The sequence below is a fragment of the Amblyomma maculatum genome, chromosome 3, assembly GCF_055883805.1.
Source record: "Amblyomma maculatum isolate TAMU_Amacu chromosome 3, ASM5588380v1, whole genome shotgun sequence".
In the NCBI taxonomy this organism is placed as follows: Eukaryota; Metazoa; Arthropoda; class Arachnida; order Ixodida; family Ixodidae; genus Amblyomma; species Amblyomma maculatum.
In genome coordinates, this window is record NC_139346.1 from 131618905 (window position 1) to 131644146 (window position 25242).

Consider the following 25242-nt stretch of genomic DNA (forward strand, 5'->3'; position numbering starts at 1 on the left):
TTCGAGCGCAGAGACGACTGATGAACGCACACACATATCAATTGTACCCAAATGTGGTTGTCCCGTTATTCCTTGCAAAAACTAGTTCGTGGCCCCTTGAGCTTCTTCTTGATTCGAAGTATACGATATGCAGCACGGCGCGAGGTCTTCTTATTCTGTGCTATAAAAATTATGGGGTCTTATAGCGGGCTCACCGTATTCTTTGTCGGTGTACAAGACGTTGAAACGCTTGTGCAGTAGCAGTGTCTCTCATAGCCTGGGTCGCTTTGGAAGGTCAAACCCCGCAAACCAAACCACGTAGCAGCAACTCTGCCTCTTGTTGTTGGCTTTCCCTTCGCATCTGAGAGAGGAAACGCCACACAGAAGACCAGACGGTCTGCATATGCAGGCACGAGTCTCACATGTCCTTGCTGATTGCACATGGCCTCGCACAACTCTTTCTTGCAGGATGCGGACGCTGTCCAGACCGATATATCTGTGTGATACCCTAACACGATCATTCTGTATACGATTCAAAATTCGTATCTATAATAGGGGCAGGCTTCGTTTCCGGTTAATAGGTACCTAGGCTGCGGAGACACGAGGTTAATAAGGGCTCTGGTAAGCGTTTATACCTAAACTTGATTTACCCACCTAGGCGTGTCCATGGATACCCTTTTAGTCTCTTTTTTTTTTATATAATACTCGCATTTTTTCTTGGTCAGCAGCGCATACGTCATCGTGTTTTTAACGCTCGCAACTTTCGTTCAAGTTCGCTGTTCAAATGCAATGCGGCCAGAAACAAGGAGCGTGCACCAAGCCGAAAACTCGTTAGAAACTAAAATCAGTACACTAGCGTATTTCTCTGAAGGGTAGGTATCAGTCCCCATCGTGTCTGCTTGTAAACTACCGCATTAGTGCCTCTAGCCACGATTTCGCATGCTAAACAACGAGGTCGGAGATTAAATCGACCAGATATGAACTAGGTCGATGACGTGGGCTGTCAACCTATCCCGAAATACGACTTTTTCTTTGGTTAGGAAAACACCATAAAACAGTGCAATGTTCTTCATATTTGTACTCATATATAAAAAAAAAACTCCGAGTGTCCATAGCCCCCCCCCCCCTTCCTTCCCCCTCCCTCCCTCTAGGGAAAGGATGAACGTTGCATTTTAATCAGGCAGTGCTCCGTTCTAACTTCGGAAAATTTTGACTCGGTGCTAAATTTACCTCATTCGTTCTGGGAACAGCTGCCGCTGCTCTTATTCAGCTGTGCACAGTGAGATAAATAACCTGTTATTTTTCTCTCGCTGGGTTTCCCTCAACTTGAGTACGTGTGTCCCAGCGCTGTCTTTCGCGAGCGTTCAGTACGTTCTTGACCTTGATTGTTGAAGTTGGATCGAAGTGAGCCTCTCCGTCACGCAAAACCTGCGCATCCCTTGATTCATGCTTTCTGTCATTCGCCGCAGTAAAGAAGGGTGTATAGCGACTATTGTCCACAGACGATAGCGTCCTGCCTTCTAGTTTGCATCCAGATGAGAGGCAATTAAAGGACATCTCGTTTTCAGACAAGCGGCTACCAACAGACAGCGTATTATCTACGCCTGCCTTCAAGGAAGAGACATGGCTGCTATATTCGACCAGCGACACGTCCGTTTATTCGCAAGGCTGTTATTCGGCGCAGGACTTCGGCGGCATAAGAGTGTATCGCAACGTGTGGGACGCGCGGTGGCTATTCTGTTGAGGAAAGTGGTTTGTTATGACTGCCGAGTACTGGAGTTAAATACGGCTATGAGGCCATCCACGTGGCTCTAAACAAAAACAAAAAAGCCAAAAAGCACTTCTGGCGTCATTCTTGTCCGCTGTTCCGGGTTACGACGTCCACCGACCATCCGCGAAGTCAGTCTGAAGCGGAGTCTAACAACCTTGGCAGGGCCGCGCGTAGGAAGGAAATGGCCGGTTCTGTTATGTGTACGGGTTAGCGCTTTCTTGAAAAAAATAAAATATAAAATATAGAACAGCTTCTTCCTTCTTTTTTTCTTTTTCAAGTGAGCGAAAACATTTGACGCTTTTGGATTTTAATGGGCGTCATGATGCTAAAGTGAGTGCTTACTAATGACGTTGCAATTGCAGTTAACGCAACCGTGCGTTCATCTGCGCCTAACATGGATAAGTTTTTTTTTTTCTGCTTTGTCCAATATTTTTAGGGAAAATCTTTGAAGAGGAGCGGATTTGCAATATTTTACTGCTTAATGATTATTTGCTTCTAACAAATCTGCTTCTTATGGGGAGTGCATAATATTTAACTATAAATTGTCTGTGCGCCCTATGTAATATTTTTTTTTTATCCCTATAGCAACGTTTTGGCGCGATTCTAATCGATAGCTACAGTTTTATTGCTGCCACCTCGTGCTCCTCACATCTTTTAATACAAGAAGATCACATTACATCACTGTCTTTCACCTCCTATAGAATACAGGGAATTGTGGAACTGCCGTAAAACCAACCGCCATTCAATATTTAGTCCAAGTACACAGTGACAGGCGTATACTCCGAAGAGTTGTCGTTGTGAACCAAGGTAACTGCAAAACGTAAGCTATGACTACAGCGGCTGAAGGTATGAATTCTTAACATTCGTGGATGTTTGAATAGTTCTCCGAGTGGGTCATTTGATCTTACGCTCGAACGTGTGGACAATGTCTGAAGTAATCACCACTGAAATTGACTGTAACGTGTTAGACGCGGTAATAAAAGTCATTATTGAGACTAGTAGGAGTTCAGTACCATAGTGCAGCTGACAGCCACAATGCGTACATGACTTCAGCAGTTGTCTCCCTACAGGCGGCCAAGTTTATGCTATTTTTATACACTTTGAAAATGCATCGATACAATTCCGCACCCCAAAACTAATACTCAAGCTGTTCGCTATACTAAACGCTTCTCCCTGGGTAACTTTATATCAGACTTACTTTTTCAGCGCTCCCAGACCGTGCATTTCGACTCTACCAACTCATCTTCAGTGCTTCATCTGGGGTACCACAATTTTCTGTCCCGGTTGCATAAAGTTTTCTAAGACTATCTGTATGTCAATTTTATGACATCCGTGCAATTCCTTCTTCACATACTCATATTGCCACGTGGTCGTGACAATGCCGTTGGCAACAAATGAAGAGACGCTCTTCGCAGGAATTAACTCTTTATTGGGCTAACTCGCGTCCAATAAAGAACTAAGCAATCGTGCTCAGTGGTCGTCCGATCTACGAAGGCCAGTTTCACTCGTCAGCGCTCAATTTAAAATCGGCGTAGAAACATCTAGATAAAATCGCGGACAGTAACTAGCACAATCGGGAACATTGTAGAAATGCAAGCGCGTGGCTGGAATACTTCGAGATACATCTCGAATCATCTGCCACAAAAAGGAAATGATAAAGCCGCGTCTCGCGGCAACGAACATGAACAAGCAAATAACATAGAATTGATTCGCACGCTAGAATCAGAATGATAAGGCCGCTTGCCGGCGGCTGCCGAAAAAAAAACAAAAACAAATAACTTAATGGTTCGCGGCAATATAATGCGGTCAACTTACATAGAACGTACGAATACAGGTATCAACACACGACATGCCTTGGTCAGAACACAGATGTCATCTGTAATAAGATCCTTAAAAGAATAGTATACTTGCATAGCAACTTGCGCGCTGCTTCTCAAGACACTAAGCTCCTGACATATAAGAGACTTATTTGCCTCAACCTCGAATACGCTCGTTTTGTTTGGAACCTGCATAAATAATGTGACATCAGCAAACTTGAATCTGTACGGCAGAAGGCGGTACGTTTTGTTTGCAGGAGATTCGTTTCACCGTGTGCCTTGTTTCCACAACTAGGCCTCAGTACACTCGCCGCACGTCGTCAGCTTGAATGTATCAAACTCAGGTGCAGACTTCAGTCCATTTTCCTCGCTTTTCTTCGCTACACACACCTTCCTCTACAAGGAGCCACAACGTCCTGAATATTTTCCTCTTTTTCACGCGCACTAACGTTTTTATGTACAGTTTTTGTTGTCTGATACCATCGAAGCTTGCAATTTTTTTTAACAGGCAACATTAGAGAAATTTTTAGAAGCCTGTTAGCAATGCTTTATATTTGTTTTCTGTGTTCTATTGCTTTCACTGTACTCTACTTCTGCAACAGCCTCGCTGAGAAAAATAAAATATCCAAAATAAAATAACATGAAAATAAAAACCTTCGGACTGTTAGTACATGGTTTCCTGCAAAATACTCAGGTTTCTGCTTCCCGATAGCTACGAGCCGTTGATTAAATTTTTCGGGGACACCTAAGCTGAACCTTTGAAGGTTACGACGCGATAGCAATAGTGGACCTTATTGGCGGCTGCTCTCACATATCCACGTATGCGTACCGCCCTTTGCGCTGAAGAAGGAATAGGCATGGGCAGGACATGCACTGCGAAGAGAGGATAACCGATTGTCGCTTAGGGTAACAAACTGGATTTCAAGGGAAGGAAAGCGTAGCAGAGGGCGGCAGAAAGTTAGGTGGGCGGATGAGGTTAAGAAGTTCGCAGGGGTCAAGTGGATGCAGCTAGCACATAACTGAGTTAATTGGAGAAATATGGGAGAGGTATTCGCCCTGCAGTGGGTATAGTTACGCTGATGATGATGATGATGATGATGACTTTGCGCTGCGCGTTTGATCGCTGGTCATTTAATCCGTGCCTCAATTGCCTCACACATACGCGTTACAATACGGTCGTAAGCTGCCACGTGATGCGAGTGACCACCCAAGATACAGCTTGGATTTAAGCAATCCATGCGAATTTACTTGCGTGGACAAGAGCAGCATGTCTGACTCGGGATCCAAGGGCTCACAGGGGGTTCAATAACCATACACAAGTCATCATCATCATTATTATCATCAGCCGGACTATACCCACTGCAGGGTGAAGGCCTTTCCCATACTTCATCAATTAACCTGGTCCTGCGCTAGCTTCATCCACTTGACCCTTGACTACTTCTTAATCTTATGCGCCCACCTAGCTTTCTACCGGCCCCTCCTACGCTTAACTTCCCTTGAAATTCAACTGGCTACCTTTAGAGACCGCCGGCCGATTGTCCTCTCCTCGCACTACGTGCCCTGCCCATGCCAATTGCTTCGTCTTGATTTCAACGAGAATTTCAGAATGCCAGACTGCCAAATCGAGCCTTCAAGACGCATGCTCGTAATTCGTCGCTCTCAAAGCCGACGGCAGATTTCTCGTATAGCGGGGCCTCTAACGCTATCGCGTTAGTGTGTACCGTTTCCTACTTCATACACCGTTCCGCGCGTGTGACGCTTGCGGGGAGAGGTTTGGAGCTAGTCGAGGGGAAAAATCGTTTCGTCGAGGGCTCATTTCACTTTTTAGGAATTATCAGAGATAATATTACGAATACACTTTGAGTGCATTAAGAATGCCGAAACGGCGGTGATCACGGGGAGCTACGAGTGAACTTGAGTTCTAGGCGCTTGTTCATTCCTGAAACACTTTCTCAGCTGTGAGTTGTTCAGTGAAGTTGTAAGTTAGCGGCAACAGATGAATTATCAACCTCATTAAGAGCGAAACGAATCAATTAAAATTTTCTAATTTCAACTATTAGTGAAACCCAAAGTAACCGATCATGTGGGTTTAAAGCAGCACGATTTGGCGGAAGGTGGCACAGAGCTGCTAATGCTCCGCGAGCCACAAGAGCGGAGCCATGTTGCCTGAATTCCAGGTGACGATCTTGTGCAGCACAATAACGCGTTCTCGTGTGCACCTGTGTTTCAAAGCTCTCAGTTATAAAATGTGCCCGTGCGTTAAACGAGAAAAGCTACGATAATAACAGCCGTAGATGAATCCAATATTTTTTTTTTAACTGATTCCAATGGCCAATGCCACGCTAATTCCAAATGGTGAAATCACTTAAGCCATGTACAGGTAAGCAACACACACTGCTCGCAAGCAACCTGGCGCCGGTATTTTTCATCCGCTCACACAGCGCCTGTACCCTGTTCCAATCTACGCTACACATATTTTTTTTTCCCCAGAGCCCGTGGTTTATTACTTACGGACATGCGAGCAAGGCTATCTATGTATAAACTAAAAACATTCCATGGATCGCCCTAATCAACCTTTATGACAGCCAGTCGCTGCCCATGTACAGGTTGAAGTTCTATGAGGGTTCTATTTCCTGTTCTTTTTTTTTTTTTTAATAATCGAACTCCATCTACGTGTTGCATGATTTTTTTTTATGCTACCTTCTCTGGACAGCCGCAGAACATTCCGCACTGTCACACTGACATTTGTAATTTTGTGTACAGCCTCGCTTGCAAAAAAAAAAAAAAAAAAAAAAAACACACACACGTGTGGTACAATCCTCCAGCAGCAATAATCATTCGAAAAGTATACACAGACTTCGAGAAAGCAACGTTAGTATAGACACGGCCTGGACGAAAACTGTTTCAAACTAAGCCGATTTCAAAAGGGTGATAATTTATTTAGCATTAAAGCTGTGGGCTCCTCTGACAAAGTCATAATTCCAACGTAGAACGCTTTATAGCTTGTGACTTAGGTAAATCAGGTGTGCGCGGTACTATCAGCTCAGAAACAACTACCGTTCTGGGGCTTGTTTCCACGCAAAACAAACTCCAAGGCAGCAAGTCTGTGGCCGCCCCGTTTCGGTCGAGGAGACGCGCATAAGACGCCCGTGTGGAGCTTGAGCACAGTTCTCGCTAGCCATTTGCCGGTGTTTAAAGTTGATTCACAGCCCTTTACTGCGACTCTCATTTCAGCCCAAGTGCTGCTTCGGCGAGCGCGAAAAAAAAAATGAAAACACATTTTATTTGACACAGTTACACGCTGAAGACGCTGCGGTAAATGGTCAAAGTTGGAGATGTAGGTTAGCGTAAGAGGGAGGTAGCATGTGAAAGGTGTTAGAGAGGAGACAAGATCTCCCCAGTAGTATTCACCATTTGCTTATAGGAAGTATTCAGACGTGGAATGGGAGAAATTATTGATAAGGGTTGAGAATGCCTCAAGTAATCTGCGACTCTTTGATGACGTTGTCTTGCTAAGTAAGTCAGGTGACAAATTGCAGAATGATGAATGATTCAGATAGGCTTAGCAAAACGGTGGGCTTAAATATTATTATGCAGAAGACCAAGCTATTGTTGCACGGCATCGGAGAGGAACAGTATTTAATAATAGGCATTGAGTCGCTGGAAATGATGAGGGAATACGTTTACTTAGGACAGGTAGCAGTCGCACATCCGGACTACTAGAGGGAAATAATTATAGGAAAATCAGATTGGGCTGCAGCCCATTTGGCAAGTACTCGTAGGTCGTGGTGGGTGGCAAGTTGTGAAATTACCTCTGGAAGAAAGTATATAATAGATGTATTTTACCTATACCCACCTACGGGGCAGAAACGTGGAGGTTAACGAAAAGGTTTCTGCCTAATTTGAGGAAAACGCATATATGGGCTGTGCAACGGTGGAGCGCGCAGAGTTGCTGAGGGAACAAACTCGGGTTAATTCATTCCAGCGAAAATCAAGAAGAAATGGGCATGTGCAGGGCACGTAGTGCAGAGGGAGGATAACCGATGGTCGCTAATGGTAACAAATTTGATTCCAAAGGAAGGCAAGCGTAGCAAAGGGCAGCGAAAAGATAGACGGGCACACGATATTAAAAGTTTTGCATGGGATTAAGTACCGTTCCAGCTAGCACAGGACGTTGTTAGTTGGAAGGATGTGGGAGAAGACTCTGTCCGGCAGTGGGTATAGTCCGGCTAATTGGGCTGATAAGACAAACAGATCTACATCCGCTTCACTACATGGACATCTGAAATTTAAGCGCAGAAGGAGGGAGGAGCCACGGCCATCTTGTGGCCATGCTGTAACACCAGGACGTTAAGTTAGCCCGCATGCGATACCACGCATGATAACGGAGCGAGTAATGAAAAGGACAGTTACAGCCATAATGTCTAAAGGTGGAAAGACAGTTGACGCCTTCAGAGAACTAACGGAAGCTACTGACATCCTAGTTCATGTCAAAGAGGAGAAGATATGTACCAGTGCGGACAAAATTAAACGGAGCACGCTATTTCCTTCTAAAAACTTTTCACGTGTTACCCAATGGAAACTGGCAGCCGTGGTATGCGCAGGTTATTAGTAGACGCCAGCGGGCTATCACTAGGACAAATTATGCTTTCTTAGGTTCAATACAGAAGACGTATTTGTAATTTGAAAAGGCAATCGATCTCCGTTCACTTATGTCCGCACATGTACATGGACAGTACAGGTAATGCGACGTCGAGATGTCCGATGGTCACCAAGTGTCACGAACCGGATTCTAAGCCTATAGGGTATCGCAGAGATATGGTGGACGGATGAGATTAGGAAAGTTGGGAGAATGCTTGGAACCAGCTCGTTCAGGAAAAAGTTGAGTATAGAGAGATATGTGAGAGGCTTTTTTCTTGCAGAGGGCGTAGTCACGCTGATGGTTATTGATACCACTACCGGAATATCAGGAAAAAAGCCGCAGTTCTCCATCCTCTTGCTGTTTAGGGTCACTCTGTTCTTTACCTTTAAGGAAACTGACATCGGATGCGCTTGAAAGCGACATGAAAACTAGCAGATACCGCGATGTAAGATCCTTTGTGATGGGAACCTTTTATTTAAACATCGTTGTAACAGAACACACTACAGGGACAGAGAACGAAAGGACACAGATACGTTACTGACCCAGCCGTGTGTTGCTAAACCAACAAGACCACTTTTCTATGTTACTGCAGAACGCTTCATACGGGCAAGCTGCAAGAGTACTGTGAGCTGAAGAAAGAAGGAGACATGATGCAGAAGCACGCGTCAGAGTTGCCACTGACGAGAATGGCGAATAATACAAAGAAGAGTGGACTCGAGCGCAATTTTTACACACTGCGTGCGAAGATCTAATCCGCCTTCAGCATACGTATAGGCTGCGCTTTTTATTTCGCAGCTGTTTTGGCCATTGCACGCAGCGCTTTCAGTCGTGAAATCAGGCAACAAAATGTTGATTGTTAAGAATGTGTGTGCCTTACTCAGAAATTGCGCTAGATTAAGACCGCAAGTGGAGACGGAAAATTTTCATTTATACTATAGACGGGAGCGCAAGCAACTAGCTTTAGTCAATTGTTTCTTATGCGTCTGACAGGAAATTATTTTGACTTTAACATAACCTGAATTGAGCAGAAACGATCTAGAAATAAAGAGCTCGTTAAAACATACATGCGTTCCAAATGCCTTTCATGAAGGAATAAAATGTGCAGATGACGTAAACGTGCGAATCAAGGTTTGGAGCAGCATTTTCGATGTCGAAAAAAAATTGCGGGAGCACGGAAGGATCTGCAGTGGAGAAATGCGAAAGTCGGAGTGTTGCTGCTACACACGGCACATCGCGCGCCCCTTGTATAGCTTTTGGCTAGCAATGCCAGGACTGGTGAACAACAGTGAAAAATGTTCTTACTTCGCATGCATTTGCTGCATTGGTGCGGAAAATGTAAAATTGGAAGGTACACCGTCGCGCCTCTCACGTGACGTTCCTTGGCGCGCATCAATTCTAAGTGTGGGATTGGCGGTACCGCACAACTCAGCTCGTCGCCGCGTCTCCTACGTTGCCATGGCGATAGCAGAAACGCTAGAAAAGAAAAATACATATCGCGGAATCTCGCGAACAAATCTCGCGTAAATCTCGCACACGCGGGATTTTGACCATGATCCAAGAAAGGCTTCCGCCTTAACTCATTTGATTGAGTTGCTGCGAGCTATGCAATTTAGGTATGCGGTTTGCTCAAAGAAAAAAAAGAATGATGCTAGGCAATTCCGAAATATAGTCTAACTGACAAAAAAAAAATTTTATGTTTCCTTTGCCCGAACTCTTTTTCCAGCGACTTGATTTCATGGGGTCTGAGAACTGAAATACAATTGTTGCGAACGCATCACCAGTGCTGTAGCATGTGTAGTGTTTCCTATTTTCCATCTTTAGATAGTCTTCATATTTTCAATACTTTTTCCTCTTTCAGCCCCACCTTCATCCCTTCCCTTACGGCGCGGTTCAGGTGTCCACATAGCAAGTGTGACAGATACTGCGCCTTTCCCTTCCTGTGAACCAATAAATCATTCTGACGCATATGCAGTGCGATACATGATCTAAGTAAACCTTGAAATTTCTCCAACCAACGCTTTTTTCTTTATTTTAAAAAACCCGACTTTTCGAAGAACGTTATCAACCCAACCAGACAGGCAAATCTGTCGAAATGTTTAGCTTTCGATACATGATCTGTATGGTCTAAACGCGCGAAGCGGTTTCGGCGTTGATCTATTGGAACGCTTATCTCTCTCTGCATCGCTAGTGACGGCGTGCATGCGCGGTCAATCTCCCGTTGATTGCAGTGGCCTGCACAGGGAAGGCCGCGAGTGAAGGAACTTTCGCTCTCATCAACAAAGAGCGACACGAGGTGAGGCCAACTCGTCCTTTTTTTTAAACTCGGTGGGACGTCCTTCTTTTTCGGTCTTAAAGTCCAACGCTCTCCCCGTCGTTCGTGATGGGATCACTTTAATTCAGGAGACCGACATCGACCTTTGCACAGAGGTCACGCATCGAAGAGACGCTATATCTGAATTACCCGTTCTCTACGGCCGGCGACTCAGGGTCGCGCAGCCTATCTGGTTCTCGAGTGAGCCTTGGCCTTGGACTGTTCTGCAGAAGGACAATCGCTGGATATCAGTATGAGATTACTACCGCTCGGTGCGACTGCATAGATATGCATGTCAATGAACGGAGGCAAATATTGTTTCATCGCTTGCAATCTACGACGAAGCTACGTCTTTTAATGTGGCCATGCGGTAAGCCGATGCTGGCGATGATAATCTCAGTGGTCGGCACTGACAGCTCAACAGCTTTGGGCGTAACAAACTCTTTTGAGTTCAGGGCTGGCATTAACACGAATGTCAGCTGTAGGTTGCGCTCACGCTTCTCTGTAACTGTCTGCATCCCCCGGCTTTTGAAACAAGATCACTCAGTGCATATCGCATTAGGCAGCCGAGCCATAGGACACGGGATCGATTCGCGGCTGTGTCAGTCACATTCCTGCGACGAGGATAAGAGAGGATCCCCTTGGTGTTGTGCGAAATGCTAGGGATCATTACAAAATCCCAGGTTGTCGATACTAAACGTAGGTACATCAACGCTGCGTTTTTCGCAGCCCATTGAGCAGATATCGTACATGGAAGCCTACATAAGCGAATGCTCACTGACAAAAGATATCAAAGCCTACCTCAGACCTCACCCTCACGCTGTTGTCTTTTATATAAGACATTTTTTGCGTATGAAATACTAACCAAACAAATGCGGGGTCGTATAAAAATGATTTTCTGAGGTCACTGCACTACCTGCACGGGAGAAGTGTGTAAGCCTGAGTGTTGTTGTCAGCCAGATGTGTCAGCGGGATTCCGCGAGTGACAGCCACTGCGCCTTTCCTTTCCCGTAAACCAATTGCAGAACATCGGTAAACATTGATGCGTTCAAAGGAACAAAACGCGTCCTAATGAGACACATGGAATCCATTGAGATACGTGACCAGAAGCTGAGGACCGAAACCGGTAGTTAGCTGGCAGCCATCTTGGCTCCTAAGTACACACTTAATTGGCTATAATTAATTATACAATTAACCCACGTAAACCATTTTGCCAAACACTCTTTTCCTTGACGCTCCATCCGATGGTGCCATTCTTTTTTGATATACCAACTAGTTCCTCTTTTACAGCTCCGACAAGATCACGCCCATGTGAAGCCTGTCTACACGAATTTACAGTGCTTACGCATCAATAGAGGCAATTCGCCAAGGAAGCATCCACTAGCTACGGGGTTCGCTGTTTTTTCATAGTATGCGATGGGCATGTGTACAATGTTTTCATTAGTAGGATTCTCACGTCCAAACATTACCAGGACGGGAATTTCTCACGACATTTAACTGCCTGGAAGCTTTTTTTCGCAGTAGCCTCGTAAGGACATCATGCGAATAAATAATCTTGAACAACGGCAATAGCAACCTTGTTGTTTTACGAATATAGCAGAGGAAACACCAGTTCGCTAGCTCTCATCAGTGAGGCAGAGTTCATCTATAGTCTCGTAGCTGCAGTTCTAGACAGGGAGTATAGAAGCGTGAGATAACGAGGGTGGATGGTTGTGCATCGAGCGAAAAAAAGAAAAAGAAAAACGCTTCACTGTGTCTTAACGTCGAGCCAGAGATGTTTTGTGATTTTTTTCTTCTCGATAAGCGATCATCAGGCTACGCATGACATGCCGTGAATGAAGAACGGATGATGTATGAGAAAAACGTATAAGGTTCTTTTTTTTTTTGTCGTTGTTCCGATGTCCATGCCGCATTAGTGCGCTCACTTGCTTTGTGGCCATTTATATTTCAATTGTACGCACGTGAGTAACTACACAAGGCCATGACGGCGTTTTTTTTTTTTTTTTTGTGGTAGCAGGATGGATTGCAGTAAAATCGAAACAAGATGGCGGACTCTTTGGTGGGTGGATCAGATTGGGAAATATGCTGGTCTCTAAAGTAACGGCACAGTACTGGTGCAAGGTCCACAACCCAGTCGAAAAAAAGATACAGACCCGGGTCAAAGATACGACCAAATATTCGGTAAATCTGTCTTAACGTTAGAATTCGCTGTAGTCCTGCATAACTTTTTTTGTGGTTCTGGAGTAAAATCTGCAGTACTTTTCTGCACTCTGTGATTGTGCAGTATTTTTTGTTTTAACTACGCGAAATTAGAATGTTACTACTGAAACTTCCATTCTCTAAATAGATTCACTCTGAAACAGCACACATATATTCGGTTGTGCCAACAGAAAACGTTTTGTGTAGTTTTCTTTTAACTGGCAAATGATGCCTTTGTCTTGCACTCAGCACCATCCGGCCGCTGATGCTTTTAATGATACAAAAACAAACATTTTGAGCGTCTTATTATCGATGGCTTTCTTCGAATCAGAATGAAAATGTAGTTGGCAAGTCAGCTTTGCTCATGTCCGTAATTTACGTTAACGCCTCCCGAAGTATATATATCCTACCGAGAAGAAAGAGGCTGCCATGACGCCCGTACTGCATCTAAAGAACGCGCGAGCTTACAGTTGTGAAAAATAGCAAGGCTGACAGGCGAATGTGCTGTTTTTTTTTATTTATTTTTTGTTTTTCTGTCACACGAAGGTTCTGCTCGAATAAAATTTACTTGCGAATTCAGTCTTTCATTTCTGGGCTCGCCGTTTGTTCCGTCTTCGACGACTTTTTCCTGTGAACATAAAACTTTCTTCCTACCTTTTCGTTCTCTTACGAGCTTCTGCAGCAACGGCGAAAAAAGTGCGTCGATTTTATGGCACCCGGCCTCTCGCACATACTCACGCACGGAGGGACCAAGTTAGTAGAAGATATCGCACTTTGAAAAAAAAAAAAATACCTATTACATTCTTTCTTTTCCCATGCCTTTTTCTTCTTTCTTTCTTTTTCTAACTTTTGCGTTCAAAACGATTGCGCCCCTCTCATGGATATAGTGTGGGTAGTTCTCTTACGTTGCGTACTTCGTATGAGGCTCACCGATTTCAGAGGAATTCCGCGCGACCATTAAAGCCGTGCAATACCAGCCTATTTGTCAACTCTAACATTTTGTTATCTTCCTCTCTTTATTATTTTTTTTTTTGTATTGCAGCATGAACCCATGCAAGGAATAGCTGAACCAACTGCGTGTTTCATTTGGTACTGTTACTAAAAATAGGTCAGAAAAAGTATCCTGAAACGACAGCCGACTACGATACCACAAACACGCTCGCACCGTACGCAGTCACTGGATTTCGAACATCCAGAAGCCTTCACAAACTGCGTGCGTCGGCAACACTGAACGTCAAAAACATGCTCAGAAAATAATAACTGAAGCAGGCGCACTGAACCCCTGCGAAATTGCGTTTTTGACGGAAATCAATAAATACTAATATCTGACGTGTAACGACTGCGTTCGAACGAAGTATAAAGAGGAAATTGGTTATTTGAAAGTAGAAAAATTCATTTGTCACTGCTGCGTCGTGAAAAAAAGATATCTAGCGTTTCCACGGGGATTCATTTCATTTGTTGCTGTTGCATGATGCTCTGATTTCGGATCTGTTCTTATTTTCTTTAATTCAGAGGCACGTGGAGCCTGCGAATGAAGTCTCGTCGAACCCATAAACTGACTGGCATTGAGTTAAACGACCAAAAAGGAGCGCTTTTTCGTTATACAAAAGCGGGACGTCGGAAAGACAGATATTTGAAGAACAGAATCCCAAACTGTTTCACAAAAGTGGCACGGCTTTGTCAGCAGATGGCGCTATACATTGTCTGTTTGTATAACGATTCGATATATCTCAAGCTGCAAGAGCTTTAGTACAATTCAAAACCAGTTGTAATCCCGCTTTTTCCATGCACCTAGTGAAAATGCAGCGAGCGAGCTCGGTAACTGCGGTCAGGAAACTCGTGAACTGCAATAACCACCTTACACTCAGATTCGTTCGTTGCTTCTCTGGATCGCTGTCTCTAAGGCCCGTGCGTTTTGTGCACGCCAAGTGAAGAAACGTTAGTTGGCATTTCTGTGCGATACCATTTTCCGCCTCAAATTGATAATGATTAAGAAGGAACCCAGCGCCATTAATTTCAGCCAATTCTTTCCATCATTTCAAACTCGGTGGCTTCGTTCTGTCGATGAGCTTTTAATTAAGAAACCAAAACAATACCTTTATAACTGTGATATTATTGATGAGAAAGCATCGTATGCGTCATTACGAGAAAATGCAGCAGCAACTCGTTTGTGCTCACCAGTTGACTGGAAATGTGCATCTTCTGCACCTGCAGAAGAAGAAACGTTGAAAACACTACACGACGTCACCAAGCGACATCCGATATCGAAGCTATCACCACCTCACTCGATGCTAACCATGTTGGAAAATTTCGAGCGCACACAGGACAGGGACGAAGAGAGCACCGCAAGCGCTGTGACCATATGCTGTACCAACTCGCTCGAGTGTCGGTTTTACTACAGTTCATTTATGGTACCGCGATCTTCTCTTTCAGTGTTAACCCTCAGCGCTAGTGCTGTTCTCTTCTTTGTCCCTGTCCTGTGTGCGCTGGAAATTTTCCAACATGCTGTACCAACTCGCTCGAATGTCAATTTTACTACAATGCTAAACATGCCGTTCGTCTATGTATAAAAGTTACTGATTGGCCTCCATGTGGCCTCAATTTTCACAACATCTGGATCAAAATTGACTGGATACCATTTACCCCACAAATCTCCAGTAGTGTCGCAGGATTTCTCGTTCTGTATACCTTACCTCTGTTAGTCAAATTAAGATCAAAATTGACATATATTTTTCCAAATGCATGCTTTGAAACCGTGGTTTCGGCAAATAAGGCTCCCAAAACGCCTCATGAAGCATGCATTGCGACACACACACACACACACACACACACACACACACACACACACACACACACACACACACACACACACACACACACACACACACACACACACACACACACACACACACACACACACACACACACACACACACACACACACACACACACACACACACACACACACACACACACACACACACACACACACACACACACACACACACACACACACACACACACACACACAGAATACAATACTAATAGAAAGACTTGAATACATGTCGAAAATCTCACTCGAGAACATTTCACTAGTAACACTATAATACTTTCGCATTGATACTAGTAAGGAGTCATATAGTGTGTCTGTCGAATTTCGTTCTCTCTGTCATTGGTCTAAATTCGTGGCGCTTCTGTAGGAACTTACTTTTACCGAATCGAGTGCCTGCGACCTCACTGAGCGCTCGTAAGGGCTGAGATTTGACCCACGGGCTCCAGCCGTCATGTATGCGATGAAGAATTAAACCAACAAAGAAACAAATCTGGACGCACGCCAGCAGGCGTGTACGCTTGTCGCAACTGCTCACCCAACGCGTGGAGAGCCGCGAAGGGCAAAATGAGAAAGCGGGGACCACTCGATAAAGCCCCTGTGGCGACCCGCTCTGCACTCCTCACGGGAGGCACGCTCTTAATCCAAGCTGTTGCCGCAACCCGAACGACGACGGGCCGGCCACGCGAACTGCGTTGTCCTGATGCGGGGTCCCCTCGAAACCGGGTCGAGCGAGTGGCCTGACCGCCATTCGCCAACACGCGCGCGAACTGGCCGGGCGCCTGTAAGACGTCCGCCGCTGCTTTTATTCCCTCCTCCTCCTCCTCCCTCTTCTCATTTCCTTCGCCAGTATATCTCTGTGTCGCTTTGTTTCTGTAGCTCGACTTTTCGTGCGCCGCGGCACCAAACAATGGCGCGCTGCAGTTGAAATGCGGCGACATAACGGCCGCAATGCGTGGCTATGAAGCGTCCGCGGTTCTTAGTGAAACCGGTGAAGCGTAACAGGCCTGTGAAAGAGATCTCGCGCTTCTTGGTTCCCTTTCGTGACACGTAAGGGATCCCACTCGCGGGCTATATGGGGAATGCTACTAGCGAACCGTCACGCGGCATTGGGAAAGACGGGCCGAGAAAGAAGTCGATCTCCCAAATAGGAAAGCCGCTTACGATGGGCAAAAAAGATATCTGTGGGTGAGACCAGGTAAGAGCGGTCAGTCAGGTTTTTACAATCGTAGAGGTTATGCAACTTGCTGCGCACGCAGCTTGTCTTTGATCAAAGGCATCGCGTGTAGCGAGATGTAAGCCGGAAAATCGGTTTTTCGCCGACATAGTTTTGTTTTGGCTTTGCGAGTTCATTTTTCTGATGACTTGCTTGTTTTTGCATTGCTTTTGTTCGTCTGGCGCCACAGCCACTATAAAAAACTCTTAGTGAACTGTTTTCACTCGTTACATGGCGTGGGCTGGCAGGGTTTCAAGCCTACTGGTCCACTGTAGTGAGTTAAGACCCAGGTATGGTTCGTCTTATAACAAACAGCTTTATGACCCTCCCTATCCGCCACTCCAGCGCGTTTTCTTTTACGGGCATAGTGCTGAAGTCTGGGACATTCACCCTTGTTGCCGACAAGAGCCAGAAATAAACTCGGCAATAATATATTTAACTGCTCTAGAGTCAATCCAATTTCGAGCGATCTTGGTCCCGGGCATGCGCGAAACACAGCACCTAGGTGCGTCTGCATGTTGTCTTTTTTTAATGTTAGAACACTGCTTAAAACTTTCAAAGCCAGCCACGAAGCTCCTTTGAAGCCTCTGTAGTGCTCAAGAAAAAAGCATACTGCCGAAGTGAAGCCAGTTCGAACCCAACCTTTCTGATGAAAAACAGCAGAACCTCAAAACCCCTGAACTTGTGCACAGCTACTCTCGATACCATGTTCACGTTCCGAAATATCTTGACCATACGCCTAAAACAACATAATAGCGCGCAAAAAAAGGACACTTAATGTCATTTCTGAGCACATTGTTATTATTCTGGTTGCGTGTCACTGGTTTGCGTGTTTCATGTAACAAAGGTTTGTTTAAATATGTTATCCAGGTCATTTGAGGAAGTGTCTAAGCAAATCACACCACTGAAGCGGATGCAGACGTGTCAGCAACCCATGTTTCTCATTGAATGAAAAATAATTGACCTTCTCGATCTCGCTGTAATCACATGCTTTTGTGCTCTTGCTTCTGTCGATTTCGTTTTCACCTGTGCGATTTGGCTCTGTGGGTGAAATGTTTGATTAACTTAAATCTAATCGAGAGTGCGATGCTCAGTGATTGTTTGTTCTACTCTTTTGAAGCCATTTGTGGCTTCCATATACTAAAGTACGTCTTCCATACCTCTTCTCTACCTCCTTCCCAGCTCCTTTACCCAGCGAGACAAAATAAATTTCACTAAATCCTTATACCTTTTTGTTGTTTGCTGTTCATGCTACCAAAACCATCCTTCATTTACGTACCAGTGATTTCCCTCAGACGTGCCCTCATAGGTCGGCCATTAGTTCACTCCTACGTCTTCGCGACCCACGCAAACATGGCCTCCTTGAAGAGAGGGTCAAGGGCGCAAACCCCCAGGTCTCTCGTGTGCTACATAAATATTGTTCGTGATTTGTCTCCGGGATTCTGGACGTCAGGGCCAACCACTTGGCTTTGCGCGACGGAGATTGTTTCCACGGTGACAGATAAGAGCGCCTGAAAAGATCGATAATCGTCCGTTCCCGAGTCCGGCGAATGTGAGCGTCCTCGCGAAAACTGTTTGTTCCCGTCGCTGCAGTCAAGGGGGATGCTTGTCGTCGATGAGATATTTCTAGGAAGCTCCATTCAGCCCTCTTTCGGTGCTTAATCCTGCAGAAGAGACGACCACCCCCTGTTGTTCCTTGTAGCACTCTTTTTTTTTTTATTTTCTTCTAGCCGCAATTTGACTTCCAAGCAGAAAGTAAACTGATACTGTTTCCAGCGATGCAGTAAAAGGGCAGCTTAGCGCAAGCCGCACTTCTTGCTCATCGCTGATCGCCTGGGAGCAAGCTTCTGGCTTGAACACTTCAAACCTATGAGCAGTCACTGTGGTTATAGTGCCTTCAGGAACATTAAGTCAGATTTTTGTGTATCAGTACAATTTTCAGTACCTTAGCTTTGCCTAGCTCCTTCAGCAGTTGTAGCACCATCGGTTTTCCGCAGCACAGGCCTTGACATCACCCCAAGGTTGCGCGTGCAGCCTGTAACCGTACTGCGCGTTTCCGTTTTTGAGGTACCTCCAGCGAATTTGGCTGCTCTCTAAGACACTGCTGCAGCTGGCTGCGGCAGTGTCCTTATGATAACTATGCCAGCGGGGCTATGAAAAAAGGACATGTTGTACTACGTGCGACGCACGTCGCAGGCAACGGGCGGCGGAATTACAGAGGAGCTATAGTTCTGGCAAGAAAAACAAAAATATGTGCTTTCATAATGCAAGCAACGCTAACAGTTTCGCTTTACACATTAGTAATCTTCCGATGTCCTAAGGGTCCGCAAGGAAAATGTATACAATGATGTGTGATATACAAATGTGACGACTCTAATAAGGGGTCACAATCTGAAACCAAACATTCGCTAAACTCGGACTCTGCTTTAAAAAAGTCACCGTTTTTAAGTGATCGTTTAAAAAAAAATTTTCCTTAGCTGCGGCTGCTTGAAAGAAGGGCGGCGATATTTTTTTTTTTTGCGCCTATTCACTCAGGTGCACCTGTTCATTACTGTGTGCAATTGCCATTGTTTTAGTAGCATTGCTGCCAAGCCGCTGCCAAGTGGCTTTGTCAAGCTGCACCTGATCTTCTTCAGCTCCTCCACTGTGTATATATCTGAAATTATATCTGAGTATATATCTGAATGAAATTGCCTTCATTTTTGCGTGTACTATACATCTCGTATTTTTCGCGGGGAAAGTCCTATTCTCGGTGAAGCAGATTGCTTTCTTAGTTTTTCATTGCCCTTCATGTGCGCAGTCTTGCCAATTACTTCAAAGAAGGACAGTGTGCGATATGACCTCACTAGTTTTTGTGGGTTTCAAGCCGTATATGCAGTTTGTAGCAGCACGAACGTACCGGGAAGTATACTGATGTAATTTAAGTAGCTTGGACGGAAGGCCACTGTACATGGGCGGATCAAAAGAGCTCAAATCCAAGGCCTGGGGGGCAGCAAGCGCATGCTGCAAGCAACAAAAACAAAGTACAACAGAAGCACTTTTCTCGCTTTGGTTTGAAGGCCTTCCGCGTGTGCACGCCACAATTTCGCACGCCTATACTGCCATCCTCGGAAGCTGGCTAGAAAGCAATCGCACTTCGGTCATCCATCGACTTGGAGGAAGTCGAGTGCCAATTTCACTTGTAGTGATCACTGTATACAAACGCGGAGCCGATAGGGAAAAGTCAACGACAGAGCCTAGACACAGGGCAAGGTCGTCAGCCAGCCGACCTTCAAGGCACGAGACGTAATCTCCGCATCACCCACTTGCGCGCCATGAATGCGGTGACTCAGGGTTACGCCGTTTGACTGCCAAGTCCATAACATTTGCCGCGTAACTCGCCGGTGCTTCGCGCACGATGCGAGGACGTCTAGTTCGCTGTAGGGCCGCCCGGTTTCTCCGGGCGGCGGGTCTTACGAGCAGGGCACTTCAATGTGGTGTACAGCTTAACTCAGCGCATTGTTTCGAGCGAGGGTGTTTTCATGACGCGTCGTTTCAGAACTCATGATTACATAACCTTGCACACGACAGACACCTTTCTCTCGCTCTTTTTTTTGCGTTTGTTTTGCTAATTATGAATGTACCCTCCACCTAACTCAGTTCTTTTTTGATGTTCGACTGTCGATGGCCAAAGTCACTTCAAGACCTAAAGTGGCGCGGGCGGCACTACGAAGATATAAGGGCGATTCAAAACTACACAGTGCTATGTGCCTACGGCGTCACTTATAGGACTTAATCTCCAGCTTAGGGAAGTTGAATCCAAGATTAAATACCATAACATACCATATCAGACCATGCGATGTCAACTTATCAGCCCTGATTAGACTGCGTGCCACCTCTACGTTCGAGAGACGCTTCTTTTCCGCCATCCTTACAGAATAAATGAATGGCGGCGAGATCTCACGAAAGTGCATTTCCTCGCTACGCTGCCTCGCACGCCATCCATGCTTAGTCACTTTGAATGCAGAAACTTTAATACTAGCCTTACTAGATTTCGTGAAGTTGGCTATGGCGCCTCATCCGACAAACTAATCGAAACAATTTCTCACAAGTAGGTTTCCAGCCCAGGTCGAGGCAAAGAGAGCCTCTATAGCCATTTCTTTTGACAATGTAGTGCACCACTTCGGTTGTGGCTTTTTTGTCGTGCAATAAGCTGGCAGTCTTTCACGCTTCGCTTTTACACTAAAGGAAAAAAAAACGTGTTCTTAAAAAAATAAAAGCCTAAAGGACCAGTTCAATACTTCGCTAAATTTGGTTAGATAATGCAAAACAAAACTGAACAAACCAGAAATTAGATAAAGGGGTGGTCATACGGCCCTTTGAGTGCTACAGGTAAATAAATAATACAAATGTTTTGTCTGTGTGAGGAACATGCAATTATAGTCTTGAGGAACATGAAAACACAGTTGAAGTCATTGTTCGATGGCAGTACTGGAGACGTCGCCTTATTATTGGCGGAACAGTGTCAAATGTGATGAGACGTGCCCAGCAAGCCGAGGGCACGAGTAGCGAATAAAATTTGTCATGGTACTCGGAAGACGGAACAATTCATGGCATACTCCTAAACAGTAAAGCAAGAAACAAAAAAAAATACCGACGATTACGTTACTTCCTAATGCGAAATTTGAGCGCAGCAAATAAGCTGTTTCATCTTTTCGATAGATTGAGGCAAATCCGCCGCCACCGATCTGGCGCTCTGATTGCCACCGCACAGGGGTTGCATTGGAGGAGGAGCGAAGAAAGGAATTAAGTTCGAGCCGGCGCTTTGACAACCGGAGACTCGCAGGAAGAGGGGGGAGGGGGGCGGCGTGTACACCCAGCGGCAAACGATGGGGGCAGAAGCGCGCGCAGCAAGCAGACAACGCGATAAAGGGATGAGGGAAGAGATAGCAGCGACTGACTGATGCTGCTGACGCCGATAGTGAGTCAACCCCAGCTGCGGAGTTGGTTTCAGGGACAACGCCGCCGATGCCGACGCAAACAATATGATACCCTCGCTTCCGCAGCGCCAAGAAGCAGGTCTAGCCGTGGGAAGGTGGTCACGTATACGTCGACGTGCCGGGGCCTACGTGAAATAACCGGCGCGTCGGCAACTGAAGAGCACCCTATCCGCCACACAGGAACAGGGGGTGGACCCTCCCCTCCTCTTTCTGCATGGCGGCGACGGTGTTCTATGCAGTCACGTTATCTTGACTCTCTAGCGGCGTCAGCGGCATCCAGCGGTATCAGTCGGTCGCTGCTAGCGCTGGGGGGATGAAAGGGGGGCGGAGCTGGTTACGAGGCCGACGCCGACGCGAAACCCAGGAACGGACGCCAAAGAGCTGCGCTCTAAAATAAGGAAGGTTGGTAGATTTTCATGCAGGAGAGCGTGCTGCCTTTCTTCTGAAGCACGAATTCAAAGCACGCATTGGACGACATTTCGTCGACAAAAGTTAGGCTGCAGCAGACGATAAAAAAAAGCAGCCTTTGATAATCAGTTTGATGGGCTTTAGGAATGCGATGTCGGCATGCGAACAGAACTTGCCCACGAGCAAGCTGTTTAATGCTTTTAAAGCAGACAAAACAGCTCTGCCAATCACGCGCATGCAGAATTACACGTTCAGCAGAGCTACGTCCTTTGTTCAGTTCTCTTCTATACGCCGCTATTCTGGTTGCTTTGGAAAACTCGGCACGTAATTTTCTGCGGCTCTACTTTGGTCCCACTGCACACAGCTGCTGCGAGAGAAGAGGGTTAAAACTTTCCGGGAGAAGGCGCGTGTCGAGGTGAGGTGTTTCTCCCGTGACTGGCGTCCTCCCCTGCGTCAAAGACCTTCGAGAAGGTACACGGAAAACGAGAAGACGAGTGTGCCGAGAGGGTAGATTACACTGCGGCATTTGTTTTCGGAAGACAAACCGCCCCACTAATGTCCCGTTCCCGGAACACGTTCAGGGTCACGCACTTGGAGATCGCCGCTCACTCTTCGCCCGCGTACGTTGCGATGATGGCCTGAGGGTGCGTAAATTCAACCCTTACGTGTGCGCTCCTCATCGAAAAGAAGGCTGGACCAAGTGTGGTCTAAAACACTGCGTGTGAATGTGTTGGTAGTGTCCAAGAGGCTCGTTCCTGGTTACAGTCCATTCGGGCAGATAACCCTAGCGAACCTTGCATTTTTTATTCGTAGCCAAATATTTGGGCACAAAGTTACAACTCAAGTCTTCTTGCAGTGAATCTCATCAAGTCTGAGTTTATTACCCTCCGACCAGGTGAAAGACCAGTTTACCTTGATTACCCTGGCTCAGGATATTTTCAACGCTTAATTTTGCTTTTTATTAAAGTTTTTTTCCTCCTCCTCCTCCTTCTCCTTTATATTGTGAAATTTACAAAAGCTTGAGAGAGATAGACCAGTACTTACTGAAAAGGTAACAAAGGGGTAGTAATGGGAGTTATGTTTGCATGCTTTCCCGCTTTACACCAGCAAAATCGTAACTGTGTTCAATCGAGTTTATGCTGATTTAACTTTGTTTATTTGCAATTTTTTCAATTTATGGCACCTATTTCCTGGTCTTGCTGCCAGCACGTGTGATAAAATACTCCGACGTGCATGGTTAGCATGATAGCAGCTTCATAACTATGCCTTCATGAATGCACCATGATTACGGTCCCTCATTCCATTGCCCCTCTTTCGTTAATTGGTTATACTAGCTCCAAGATGTGGTCAGCTTGCGTTGAAGCGCGCAAATAGCGTACTCCACGTTCTGAATTTCGCCGTAAAATCCCATCGTCTTGCTAAGTAATGAAGACAATTCATTTAATCGCCACCACCTAGAAATGCTTTACGTGGTCAAGCCGCTTTTCCATGTTGTGTTTGAGTTTTTCACTACATATGTGTCCTTAATAATATATGCATCTACACATTGGTGTGATAGCATGAGTTGTCACCGGTTAGCATATATGACAGTTGCATTGCTAAGTAACTCAGGGGAAGAACTGCAAATAATAATTGACGACCTAGATAGGAAAAGTAGAAAGGTAGGCTTGAAAATCAATATGCAGGAGACTAAGGTAATGTTAACAACCTCAGAAGGAACAGCAGTTTACGTTAGGTAGCGAAGCACTGGAAGTAGTAGGCGAATATGTCTACTTAGGACATGTAGTAACCGCAGATCCGGACCGTGAAAAGGAAATAACAAGAATAAGATTGGGATGGAGCGCATTCGGCAAGCACTCGCAGATTATGATTGGAAGCTTACCGGTATCGCTCAAGAGGAAAGTATACATTAGTTACATCTTACCTGTACTCACCTATGTTGCTGAAACGTGGAGGCTAACCAAGAGGGTTCCACTTAAGTTGAAGACAACGCAGAGGCCTATGGAACGAAAAGTTGTAGGGGTACCATTAAGAAATAGGAAGCGTGAAGATTGGCTCAGAGAAATAACTTATGTTACTGACATTCTAGTGGAAATCAAGAAGAATAAATGGACATGGGCAGGACATGTAGTGCGAAAAGAGGATAAGCGATGGTCGCTTAGGGTAACTGGATTCCAAGGGAAGGAAAGCGTAGCAGGGGGTGGCAGAAAAATAGGTGGGCGGATGAGATTAAGAAGTTCGCAGGGGTCAAGTGGATGCAGCACGGAACCGAGTTAATTGGAGAAATATGGGAGAGGCCTTCGTCCTGCAGTGGGTATAGTGAGGCTGATGATGATGATGATGATGATGAGCTATTTATTGCTTCTGGTAAGGTACGAATAGTATACGTTTTTTTCTTTTTTGTTAAAAAGTTTCTATATGTATATGCTTCGTGATAATATGCAAGGGGGGGGGGGGGGGGGACGTCTTCATCATCATCGCAGTTTAAAAGTCGTCCCTTTATAGAATTGATAACTGAAGTAAGATATGTATAGATATCGGCTTTATCCAAAAATAATTACGTTGCTACATTTGCGCACGTGAAAAGAAATCGGTGCCTACGGCTCCAAGATTTACTGAAGCGGAAAGAAAAAGCGATTAGATTTTCGCTTTCATTTAAAACAATCATTTATGGTTGTTTTAACCGTTTTAACCGATGTTTTAACCACAGTCGAAATATGAAATAGCCTACCGTACATGAATTTCTTGGGGACGGAAACGACTGAAGAGCGCCAACAAACGGACGGTAAAAGAGACAGACGCATGAGCTGCTCCTTCTCTCCAGCACCGCCTTTTGGTGGCGTTTTATTTCCGTCATTATGAGCCAACCAGTGTGAATCAGCCCCCTTCCACGCATTTCTTGCTCAATAGCGTTTTAGCATAAACTGGAAGGACAAAATTCGTGCCGTACATATCTCAGTCGAAAAAGGGCATTTTTGTGAAGCTAGTGGAAGATGTGTTAGTTTGAGCTCGCAACAAATAATCCGCAAATTGAAAGACCGCTACCCTTTGCCAGCCTCCGGAAAAGCTAATTTCGCCTTTGTGCCTTTC

The 25242-nt window shown here is 45.4% G+C and overlaps 1 protein-coding gene across 1 annotated transcript in view; it reads left to right on the top strand.

The window, feature by feature from the left end:
- LOC146196045 (SEC14-like protein 2) overlaps window positions 1-25242 on the top strand; it is a 60620-nt gene that overhangs the window by 7241 nt on the left and 28137 nt on the right. The window lies entirely within an intron of this gene.